This window comes from Oryctolagus cuniculus, chromosome 2, assembly GCF_964237555.1.
Source record: "Oryctolagus cuniculus chromosome 2, mOryCun1.1, whole genome shotgun sequence".
NCBI lineage: Eukaryota > Metazoa > Chordata > Mammalia > Lagomorpha > Leporidae > Oryctolagus > Oryctolagus cuniculus.
This window is the reverse complement of record NC_091433.1, coordinates 37,701,480-37,713,604: the sequence shown is the minus strand read 5'-3', so window position 1 is coordinate 37,713,604 and position 12,125 is coordinate 37,701,480. Positions and strand designations below refer to the sequence as shown.

General features: G+C 35.2%; 1 protein-coding gene across 1 annotated transcript in view; it reads left to right on the top strand.

The window, feature by feature from the left end:
• Positions 1-12,125, top strand: part of KCTD8 (potassium channel tetramerization domain containing 8) — a 281,251-nt gene that overhangs the window by 112,834 nt on the left and 156,292 nt on the right. The window lies entirely within an intron of this gene.

Genomic DNA, 12,125 nt, shown 5'->3' with positions numbered 1-12,125 from the left:
TTAGATGTTCTGCCTTCACATTCTTTTTTTTTTTTTTTTTTTTTTTTTTTTTTTTTTTTGACAGGCAGAGTTAGACAGTGACAGAGAGACAGAGAGAAAGATCTTCCTTTTTTCCATTGATTCAACCCCCCAATGGCCACTCTGGCCAGTGCACTGTGGCTGGTGTGCTGCACCAATCTGAAGCCAGGAGCCATGTACTTCCTCCTGGTCTCCCATGTGGGTGCAGGGCCTAAGCACTTGGGCCATCCTCCACTGCCTTCCTGGGCCACCGCAGAGAGCTGGGCTGGAAGAGGAAAAACCGGGACAGAATCCAGCACCCCAACCTGGACAAGAACCCGGGGTGCTGGCACCACAGGTGGAGGATTAGCCAAGTGAGCCATGGCACTGGCCTACCTTCACATTCTTTAATAATGATAACTATCATTCTGTTTCTGTGTGTAGCACATAATTAAGACTCATTTGTAAAGCTGGACAAATAGTGACAAATTCTTTTAATTGCTATTTGTTTTGTAATGCCTTTATTTCACCTTCATTTATAAATGAAAGCTTTGCTGGGTATGGTTCTGGGTTGTTTCTTTCAGGTCTTGGACCATGTCTCTTCATTCTCTCTTAGCCTGTAGGGTTTCTGATGAGAAATCAGGTCTTATTTTAATTGAAGATCCTCTGAAAGCAGGATAATTTTAAAATATTTTGTGCTCATTTTAGAATATTTTCTTTATGTTTTCATGTTTAAGATTTGTAATGTGTTGTGGTGAGAATATTTTCTGATCATGTCTAATAGGAGTTTTATGTGTTTCCTGTATTTGGATGCCCCCTTCTTTTCCCAAATTAGGGGAGTTTTCTGCTATTATTATTCAGAATAGGCCTTGAATCCATTCTCTCTTTTGACACCTTCAGGAACTCCAATGACAGATATGTCTGGTCATTTGATAGTATTTCATAAATCTCTAATGGTATTTTGAGTTTTTCTTATTTTTTACTACTTTTTTTTTCTTTGCCAGATTGAGTTATCTCTAAAGATCTGTGTTCTAGCTCAGGTATTCTTTCTTCTTCCTTACCAAGTCTGTTTTTGATGCCTTCCACTGTATTTTCTATTTCACTTATTTAATTCTTCAGTTCTAGTATTTCAGTTTGATTTCTATTCAATATCTCTATCTCCTGGCAAAATTTGTCATCCATATTGTGTCTGGATTTCTTCATCTCATGAATTTATTTCTGTTTTTCTGAGTAATCTTATCATTCTTTTGAATTCATTTTCAAGTATTTCATCAGTCTGTTCATCTTTACCTTCTAATTTTGAAGTGCTGTATTCCTTTTGGAGAGTCAATATTGTCTGTTGTTTTCATGGTTCTTGTTTCTTATATTTCTACATTAATTTCTAGGCATTTTGGGAAATACTTATTGGCTATCTCCTCTGATCACTTTTATCTTTGAACTATGCCTCTCTGGCTTAGTGGGATATCTGCTCCTTAAGTGGATATCTAGGGAGCACTGTTCAGTGATCAAAGCTTGATAAGAGTCCAGGTGACAGCCAGATTGGCCATGGCATATCTCTTATGTTGTCAGCAGTGGGAAGGTTATGATCACATCTGCTGACCTTATCACAGCTTCACCTCATCTCTTCCAAGGGATCAATCTTGTTATTGTCCTAGAATTAATTCTCAGAACTAGTACTCTATAAACAAAGAGCCCTTCAAAAAGTTCATGGGAATGTACATTTTTTCATTTCCATTTTACGTGGCTTTCTTTAAGTCCCCTCATAAAATTAAGATAAATATGTAAAAGAAATTATAGAATATTTTCTTGGAATATGTGTAATTTTATCTCTTCCTTTATATTGCTGTGGTTAATAAATATGTTTTGAAAAATTTCTGCTTTGGGTTTTCGTGAGGGTTTATGGTGACTTAGTTCACTAAAATGTGTACTAGCTAAGGAAGAGAATTTTGTATTCTGTTCTTTGCTGCCACTTAGTAACTAGAAGAATGTTCAGCATGCAGTTAGACATGCAGTTTTCAATAAGTGACTTTAAAAAAAATTGGAATAAGAGGTATAATAGTTCTCTCTATAGGGTGCTGAGTTCAATATACTATATATTAACTTTATTAATTCTATTCTTCAAATACTCTACAGATATAATTTTTATCTTTCTTAATTAGAAATAGTTTGGTAATAAAATTGTATTTTGTTCATGTTTTTTAATACTTAGTATTTGCTTCATATATTTTGGTGATCATTCATACTGCATAAAGGAGAATGAATATGATATCTTTCTATGAATTTTTATTTTACAGGTAGAGTTATAGACAGTGAGAGAGAGAGACAGAGAGAAAGGTCTTCCTTCCGTTGATTCACTTCCCAAATGGCTGCCATGGCCAGCGCTGTGCCAATCCAAAGCCAGGAGCCAGGAGCTTCCTCCTGGTGCCCCATGCAGGTGCAGGTGCCCAAGCACCTGGGCCATCCTCCACTGCCCTCGCAGGCTACAGCAGATAGCTGGACAGGAGAAGGAGCAACCTGGACTAATACCCAGTGCCCATATGGGATACCGGCACCACAGGCGGAGGATTAGTCAAATAAGCCACAGTGCCGGCCTCCTTTCTATGAATATTAAGTGATCCACCCTCTTTTCACTAATTTCTTTGGCAGGTAATAATATAGTCGTTATTCTTTTTTACTTTCAGATTTTCTGTATGCTTTTAAACGTTTTTTTCAAAAGAATATACATCTTCATTTATTCTCATATAATCTCTTTCAGATCCTTAGCTTAGCTCCTGTATCATCTTAACTTTCTAGCCTGTTATGTGTACTAGATAAAAACAATCAGTTAACTGTGTGAAGAAATGTTTGAGTAAAAGTAGTCAGTCACAAGTAGTAATCACAATATTTCTGGAAGGACCCTCAGTAATATACTGCTACTAGGGAATCATGGGAGCCGTGGCCTCAGTTTTTTCTACCCAGCTCAGGCTCAAATTCTGTTTGTGCTCACTGAGACTTGGAAAAGCATGAGTAAAGCACAGTATTTCATTATTAACTTATGTCTTTAAGAGAGTAACCCAGATTTTTACCAATGAAAGTCTTCCCTTAGTTTGCTGGTGACTTACTATAGTAAGTTAAGGGGTCTTACATAACAGCCTTGAGTGACAAATAAGACTGAATGTCTGACACTATGTATCCTCTCATGTACATTCCAACCGTGAACATTCAAAGTCCATTCCTAGAGGAATTCAGATTAGATTATGTTTTAAAAAGAGGATTTAACTGCTACAAAATTCAGGGAAAACACTAGCTGATATATTTCCATTCCTTCTTGAATAGTTATGAACAGTGAAATTTAGAGACTGCTTGACTTACTCAAGATGATATCGTTAGAAAGTAATTGAATAGTCACTGAAATTTAGATCTTCTGATGCCTTAGAATATTTCTTTCAGCATATTGCATTAAACTTAATGTCTGTCAGAGGCATGCTGATCTTTGGTCTGGATTTCAATTGATGGCATTAGTTTCTATGAAGTAGCTTATAATTTCTTATCATTTACACCTTATTTCAGATTTGTGAAAATTAGTTTCAAAAAAATATAGGCATTTACATGGACCTTGTAGCTTTTCTCTTTCTCCCAGTATGTGTGTGTGTGTGTGTGTGTGTGTGCATGTGGATATGCAGTATATCAATCAAGATATACACATCTTAAGAACTGTTATTATCTCAAAAGTAGCAAGGAAAGTTAGCAGTGAATTTTTACTCAAAATTAGAATGAGTTTTGTTTACAGATTAATTTAAATTTACATTGTGTCAGTCATTAAAGCAAGAAAAATATCCCATTGTTAAGTTCAAATTCTTTCCTCAATGCTTTATAATAGAATAAAAATATTCCATGGAGTGACATATTTTTCTCAAAGTACTAAAATAGTTAAAGTGTTTATGAACTAATTTTATTCCTAACAGCATTGAACTGAAAGATCTTCAACACTGGGTATGTCAGTATGTGATTAATACCCTAACTTTTAATTTTGTGCTGACAGTTAATAGAGGATAGAAAATAAAGAGTATCTATTTAAAATCTGAAAATTAGAGTTATTCTTTTCATCAAAGATCTACTGCCAAACTGAGAAAGAGCAGATAGCTCTGAAACAGCCTCACTGATACACTCTTCATCATCACTGTTTTATCTTAATCAACTCCATAGGGAAACCGAGTCCCTACCATAATTGTATACCTATGCTTTGCATATAGTCCCTCATTTGATTTTCACAGAAACCTTTTGGTAGCCATTTTAATGCATAATTTATAGATGTATTCACTACAAATCAGGTAAGTTTGGTGAATTTAGTCAAGTTCATACCTCCGATAACTGTCAGATTATGATTTATATCCAGATCTCTCTAATTTTATACTCTAGTTTTTTCTCAAGTTCATAATATATTTAACTGTTTTACTTTTACCTTTAAGAGTGACTACAAAATTGGCCTGGAGCCTCTGCAAAATTGATAGCATCCTAAGATACTGGTAACATTCATGAATGACAAAGGTCCAGTGAAAACTGGAATAGGAAACTAAACCAGAGATATGAAGTTTCAAAGAAGTCATGAATTTAGAAGATGAGTTGATATATTTGAGATCAACATAACTAAATAAAACAATAGAATTGTCTAGTGACAGTGTTAATAAAAAGTTAGGATGGCATTGGCCTGAGGTTTGAAGCTAAATAGTGTGACTGTAATTTCTGTGAGATACTGCCGAAGGTATGACCCACATTTGTAAATTTTCAGGAATTTCTAACTGTATATTACTAATGGCTTGAACACCAACTGAAAGATCTAAGTGCTATGATTCAGATGTATTTCATATGAAATGTGAAAATGTAGTTATGGTGAAAAACAAAATGATAATAGAAAAACCTGACAAGGTTACTACTTGTTTTTTTCTTAAATTGGTAGGACTTTTCTGAATAGAACATATACTAGTGCAGTGATCAGATTACGCAGTGCTGAGACCTGAGGGCTTTTAATGTATTTCCAGGAGATAGGAGATTCTGTGGGCAACTACACTTGATCTGTCTCCAGTGAGGCAAATATCAAAATGTTCATACTATGGAAAGCAGTGTACAAATTCAATGTGATCGAATCAAAATACCAATGACATTCTTCTCAAATCTAGAAATATAGATTCTAAAATTCATACAGAAACACACGAGACCCCAAATAGCTAAAGCAATCTGAAACAACAGAAACAGAGCCAGATGTATCACAATACAAAACTTCAAGACATATTTCCAGGGCAGTTATAATCAAAACAGCCTGGTATTGGCACAAAAATAGACACGAAGAGCAATGGAGCAGATTGGAAACCCTAGAAATCAAATCATTCCACGCATCTATAACCAGTTAATTTTTGACAAATGAACTGAAATCAATCTCTGAAGAAAGGACAGTGTCTTCAACAAACAGTGCTGGTAAAATCAGATCTACGTGTGGAGAAGTATGAAATAAGACCCCTATTTTATACCTTATACAAAAATCAATTCAACATTGGGGAAACTTCAAGATATTGGCATAGGCAAAGACTTCTTGTAGAAGCCCAGAAGCATGGGCAATCAAAGCAAAAATAGATAAATGGGATTACATAAAGCTAAGAAGTTTCTGCCCTGCAACAGAAACACTAAACAAAGTGAAGAGGCAATCAACAGAATGGAAGAAAATATTTGCAAACTATGCAACTGAAAAAGGAGTAGTATCCAGCATCAATAAAGAGTTCAAGAAGCTCAACAACAACAAAACAAAATATCCAGTTAAGAAATGGATAAAGGACATGAATAGGCATTTTTCCCAAAGAAGCAATTCAAATGGCAAGCAGACACATGAAAAAAAATGCTCAGTATCACTAGCTATCAGGGAAATGCAAATAAAAATCATAGGTTTCACCTCACCCCAGTTAGAATGGCTATCTTATAGAAATCAAAAAACAATAAATGCTGGAGAATAAAGATACCTTAAAATACTGTCGGTGAGCATGTAAACTAGTGTAGACATTGTTGAAGACAGTATAGTGATTCCTCAGAAATGTAAATACAGATTGACCATATGTCCCAATCATCCCATTCTGGGAATTTACCCAAGGCAAATTATATTAGCATATGAAAGACTTATCTGTACTCCCATGTTTATTGCAGCTCAATTCACAATAGCTAAGATATGGAATGAACCCAGATTCCCATCAGCTGATGACTGGAGAAAGAAAATGTGGTATATATACACTATGGCATACTACTCAGCCATTAAAAGGGATGAAATCCTGTTTTGCAACAAGGTGGATACAACTGGAAGCTGTTATGCTTAGTAAAATAAGGCAATTCAAAAAAGACAATACCATATGTTTCCCCCTAATCTGTGGTAACTAATAGACTCCAAAAATTGTAATGTATATGAACAAAGTTGACATTTTGAGATTTGCTTACTATTTACAGCCCTTGCTGTTGAGGAACAGTGTTTTTTATTCTTCTTCTTCTTTTTTTTTTTTTTTAAATTTTTAACAGGCAGAGTGGACAGTGAGAGAGAGAGAGACAGAGAGAAAGGTCTTCCTTTGCCATTGGTTCACCCTCCAATGGCCGCCGCGGCCGGCACGCTGCGGCTGGCGCACCGCGCTGATCCGATGGCAGGAGCCAGGAGCCAGGTGCTTTTCCTGGTCTCCCATGGGGTGCAGGGCCCAAGCACCTGGGCCATCCTCCACTGCACTCCCTGCCACAGCAGAGAGCTGGCCTGGAAGAGGGGCAACCGGGACAGAATCCGGCGCCCCAACCGGGACTAGAACCCGGTGTGCCGGCGCCGCTAGGCGGAGGATTAGCCTAGTGAGCCGTGGCGCCGGCCTTTTCTTCTTCTTATTTGTGAGTTGTTTACTTAGTGGCGGGTTAAGCTTATGATTATAATTAAACTGAAAGTATGTCTTTGTAAAAATTAAAAGAAAGAGTAAGAAAGGAAGGAGGAAGTATGGTGAAAACATGGGAGGGAGGGAGGGTAGGGTGGCAGCATCACTATGCTCCTAAATCTGTATATATGAAACACATAAAATTTATTCACTTTATATAAATAAAAATTATTTTAAAATGTTTACAAATATTTAAAATATATGCATAAAACCTATCCCAAAGTATTTGTAATGCTGTTTATTTCTTATTATTCAATGTTTCCTACTTCATAAATGTTCCCTGTGTAAGCTGATCAAAACACATTGTTGATTTTTATTACATTTTAGACTTAACCTTCCTTCTTTGGTTGTCATCACCTATTCATATTAGTCTTAAGATGCTGAAAAAGAAAACCTAGTGATTTGAATCCCTTGTGTCTCAATAACATTAAAATTATATAGTATTTTTAATGTTACATCCAGAACAGGTGCTTATATTCTGTACCTAGTCTTTTCATTCAATAAATCTGTGTTAATTGCTTGTAATCCAGGTCAAAGATTTGGTTTGAAGTTCATGTTTTTAATCTGGTTATACAAAACCAGCTAAGAGTTAATCATATCTCTAATTGGATAAGATCACAAGAATGCTGGAGGTGTTACATCTATGTAGAATTTACAGTTTATAAACTCTTTCATGTTTATTAAACTTCATTCTTTTAATGCTTTATTTTGATATCATGGAAAGTAACACTTAACAAAAAGGCATTCTAGAAAGAAATTAGAGAGAAAGTAATTCAAACTTATTAATAAATATGTAAAGTGGGACAGGATTTTTCTGTTTTTGAAAGTTTCCAGGATTCTGGCAAAGAAACTTAATCTTTGCCAGAAATGCAATTGATTTGTGAATGATAAATCATTGATATCTCAACACATTTAAATAGAATAGATTTTAGGAGAAGGTAATTTTTCATATTTAAAAAAACTCCAGAGAATTAATCCACAAAATACTGAAAACTGTTATGTCTTCAAAATCATGAAGCAATATTTACTTTTGTGATGTAATGTTACAAAAGGAGTACTCTGCTCTTTAGGATGCCTAAAAATGACCTCAAAATTTTGCAAGATCTTAAGAGCGAAATGTCATTTTGCGAATTAGATAGATGGAAAAACAATAGCCCTTAGAGAAGTGACTTGAGCAATGTCTCCTTAGTGAGTAACAGTTCTCTGATTTGTGCTCCTCTCCTCAGCTGCCATGGACCGAGGGGCAAACCGGTCTATACTGACAGCCAATAATGAAGGGAATCTCAGGGCTCTTTAATGATTAATGGATTTTCCAAAGTAACTTGCCAGCAGTTAAGATTCTACTCTGTGAAAGCTTGGACCATTTCCCCAGCGCAATTCAGCCTCATCTGTATTTGTTGAAGCTTAAAGGAAGCTCTCTAGGAAGTACTAATTATTTAAGCAACCAGACTCTTGGACTTGGCTGGTGCAGAATGGTTAATAGGTTCATGTTCTTAATGAAAAACCATATAAAATATCCCTGAAGAACTATATGAATCCCCAGAGTACTTTGAAAATTAATATTTTAAAACTTTATTAAAGTTACAATTTGTTGTTATTACATATTGCTTAGAAAAATATCTGACACAAAGTGTTCAATATGATTGCTTTTTGTAATGACTCATTCAATCTTTATAATTCTATGAATTATGAGCTGCTTTTTAAAATTTCTTTCCTCCCTTTGGCCAACCAACAGATGATGCTCTGGAGGCATAGAAAAGTTGAGTTACTTGCCCAAGATCCCACAGCTGATTAGCAGGAAATCTGAAATGTGAATTTAGGAAGTTTATTTCCAGATAATAGGTATCCTTATAGTCTGCAAATATTTAAATAAAATGATAATAGTAATAGTAATAATACTAATGGTAATTTATCTTAGACTCTTAGGTTCTTTCTGAGCCTTGATTGTTTCCATATACCATAGGACTTGCTGTAAGTTCCAATATTTACAAAATGGTTTGCATCTGGGACTAAAATGATGAACATTATGCAAACATTCTATATTACTCCATGTGTCATCTGAGAAATACATTATTTACTAGAAGTTATAAAACAGAACTATGATGATAAGGAAGTAGAGATGGTGAGGATGAAGTCAACATATTTAATACTTACTTGGAAAATATGGATTCTGAGACTAATAAGAACAAAAACCTCACGTTTGAAATCTTGACTTATTTTGTTTTTACATGAATTGTCTAAACCCTTAGAACTAGATCACAGCAAAAAAACATGTGTTTTCAATTTTACTTCATATGGAGTTTGAATTTTCTTACTATAAAGATAAGAAAGTCTTTTGACCCCTGACTTTGTACGCTTCACTTGTTTGAACTGCATTTTTATTTTCTCACAAATTAAAAACCATATCTTTCAGCAAAGAGCCATTAGAGGAACAAATCTTCCTTGAAAGTGTTCTGAAACAGGCTTCATTTTCATCCTTGTGTAATTTTATTTCCAAACTGAGAGCCAACTGGAGCATGTCAGAAACAGCTGATGAGTAGATGAAGTAATGACTTACATAACAAGATTAGCTTCCTCATTTGGAAGAACAAAGGAATGAAGAATAGAAGCTGGTTAATTTCACTGTGAGAATACCTGTTACTCATGCATGGAGATCATTTTTGGAGAATATCATGCCTTCAAATGTTTATATATTGGGAAGACAGGACTTTCAGTCATGGACATACATAGTGAAAAACAGAAGGAGAGGAAAAGCTAACTAGATAAACAAGTAGGGTGGAATGCAGAAAAAAATGTAACTTGTTTATACCAAAAAGAGGAACAAAATTCTGAAAAATAAAATGATGCTTATGCTTAGGTAAATGCAATAAAGAGTGAAACTAGTTATCTTGATAATTCAGACCTGAAACCCTGCAAGTAAATAAAATATACAGAAGTAGATCTGAGGGATGTTGGCATACCATTTCTTTTAATTAGTCACTTCCACTACATCAAACTGCTCTAGTCACAGTTCTGAAACCATAAAAGTTAGAGACACATGGTATAAAATGAAATCCTAGTTTTAAGTGAAAATTAAACCAGAAAGGGGAGATAGCTGCCAAAATAGAAACACAGATGTACACACACAGTAATTTTCCATCATAATGTCACTGGTGCCATGCCAATGTTCATGAAGGTAAAAAATACCTAAAATACAAAGGAGTGTGTGTGTATGTATGTAAAAGACTCATTCAATATACTCAACAAAGTCTTTTTGATTTTTATGTATTTTACTTTCAAAAATTGTTTATTTTAAAAAGGGGCCTACGTTGTGGTGTAGCAAGTGAATCTGCCTTATGGGTACCAGTTCATATCCTGGCTGTTCCATTTCAAATCCAACTCCCTGCTGATGCACCTGGGAAAGCAACAGAGGCTGGCCCACATGTTTGGGTCCCTGTACTCAGGTAGGAGAGCTGTATGAAAACAATCAGTGTAACTAAAGTTAAGGTGATACCTCATTGTGGTTTTAATTTGCATTTCCATGATTAGTGTTATTGAGCATTTTTGCAAGTACTCATTGGCTACTTGTATGGCTTCCTTTGAGAAGTGTCTATTTAGATCTGTTGCCCATTTTTTTATTTTAAATTTTAATTTTTAATTAGTTTTTTACAGATTCAATGATTTGTAGATATAATTCTTACTCCCTCCATTTTTCCTTCACCCTTTCACTTTTTCTTTTAGTTTTTCTGATAGCATATTTTAAGATTATATTAAAGTAAAAAGGCTTAATACTTCAGCGAATAAGAAGTTTAACAAGTACAAAGCAAGAAGACCCTATTTTATTAGGAATTTAGACAACAACTATAAACAATAGTTGAATGAAAATATGAACATTTTACCCATATACAGTGAAGTTCAAAGTAATCAACACAGCACTAAAACTATAGTAGTATAACACTATTAACCATTGGTTTGACAAAAAATGTAAAACAAAGTTTTATGAAACTATATTTGTCACAGTATTGATATATACAGACATTTCTTTTTCTTTCCTTTTGCTTTCTTCTTTGTTTTTTTTTTTTTTTTTTTTTTTTTTTTTTTGTTTTTTAATTTAACTCCCACATATAAGGGAGAACATGCAGTACTTGTAGTTCTGGATCTGGCTTATTTCACTCAACATGATGTCCCCCCAGTTGTAACCATTTTGTGGCAAATGATAGAATTTCAATTTTTTTTATAGTTGAACAGTATTCCATTGTGTATATATATGCCACATTTTCTTTATCCATTCATCTGATGATGGGTGCCTTGGTTCACTCCAAGTTTTGGCTGTTGTGAGAACTGCTGCTATAGACATGGTGGCTCAGGTATCTCTTTGATACGTTGTGTTCAAGTCTTTTGGGTATATACCCAGTAGTGGGATTGCTGGTTCATATGGCAAGTCTTTCTAGTTCTTTAAGAAATCTGCACACTATTTTCCACAGTGGCTGAATCTATTTACGTTCCCACCAACTGATTAAAAGTGTTCCCCTTTGTGCGTATCCTCACCAGCATTTGAGCATTTGTAACTCTGTCTTTTGGATTTTAGCTACTGTGACAGGGATGAGGTTATATCTCATTGTTTTTTTTTTGTTTTTTTTTTTTTTTTTTTGTAGTGGACTTTTAAAATTTCTTTTTTTGTATTTTTAACTTTTATTTAATGAATATAAAATTCCAAAGTACAGCTTTGAGTTTTGATTTACATTTCCCTGATGGCTATTGATGCTGTGCATTTTTTTTCATATGTTTGTTGACCATTTGTATTTTTTTTTTTTTTTTTTGGACAGGCAGAGTTAGACAGTGAGAGAGAGAGAGACAGAGAGAAAGGTCTTCCTTTGCCATTGGTTCACCCCTTAAATGGCCACTACAGCTGGCGTGCTGTGCTGATCCGAAGCCAGGAGCCAGGTGCTTCCTCCTGGTCTCCCATGCAGGTGCAGGGCCCAAGCACTTGGACCATCCTCCACTGCCTTCCTGGGCCACAGCAGAGAACTGGACTGGAAGAGGAGCAACTGGGACAGAATCCGGCACCCCAACCGGGACTAGAACCCAGGGTACCAGCGCCACAGGCAGAGGATTAGCCAAGTGACCCGCAGCACCAACTATATTTATTCTTTTGAGAACTGTCTTATTGAAGTCCTTTGCCTATTTCTCAACTAGATTGGTTGGTTTTGTATTGTTGTTGGGTTTTTT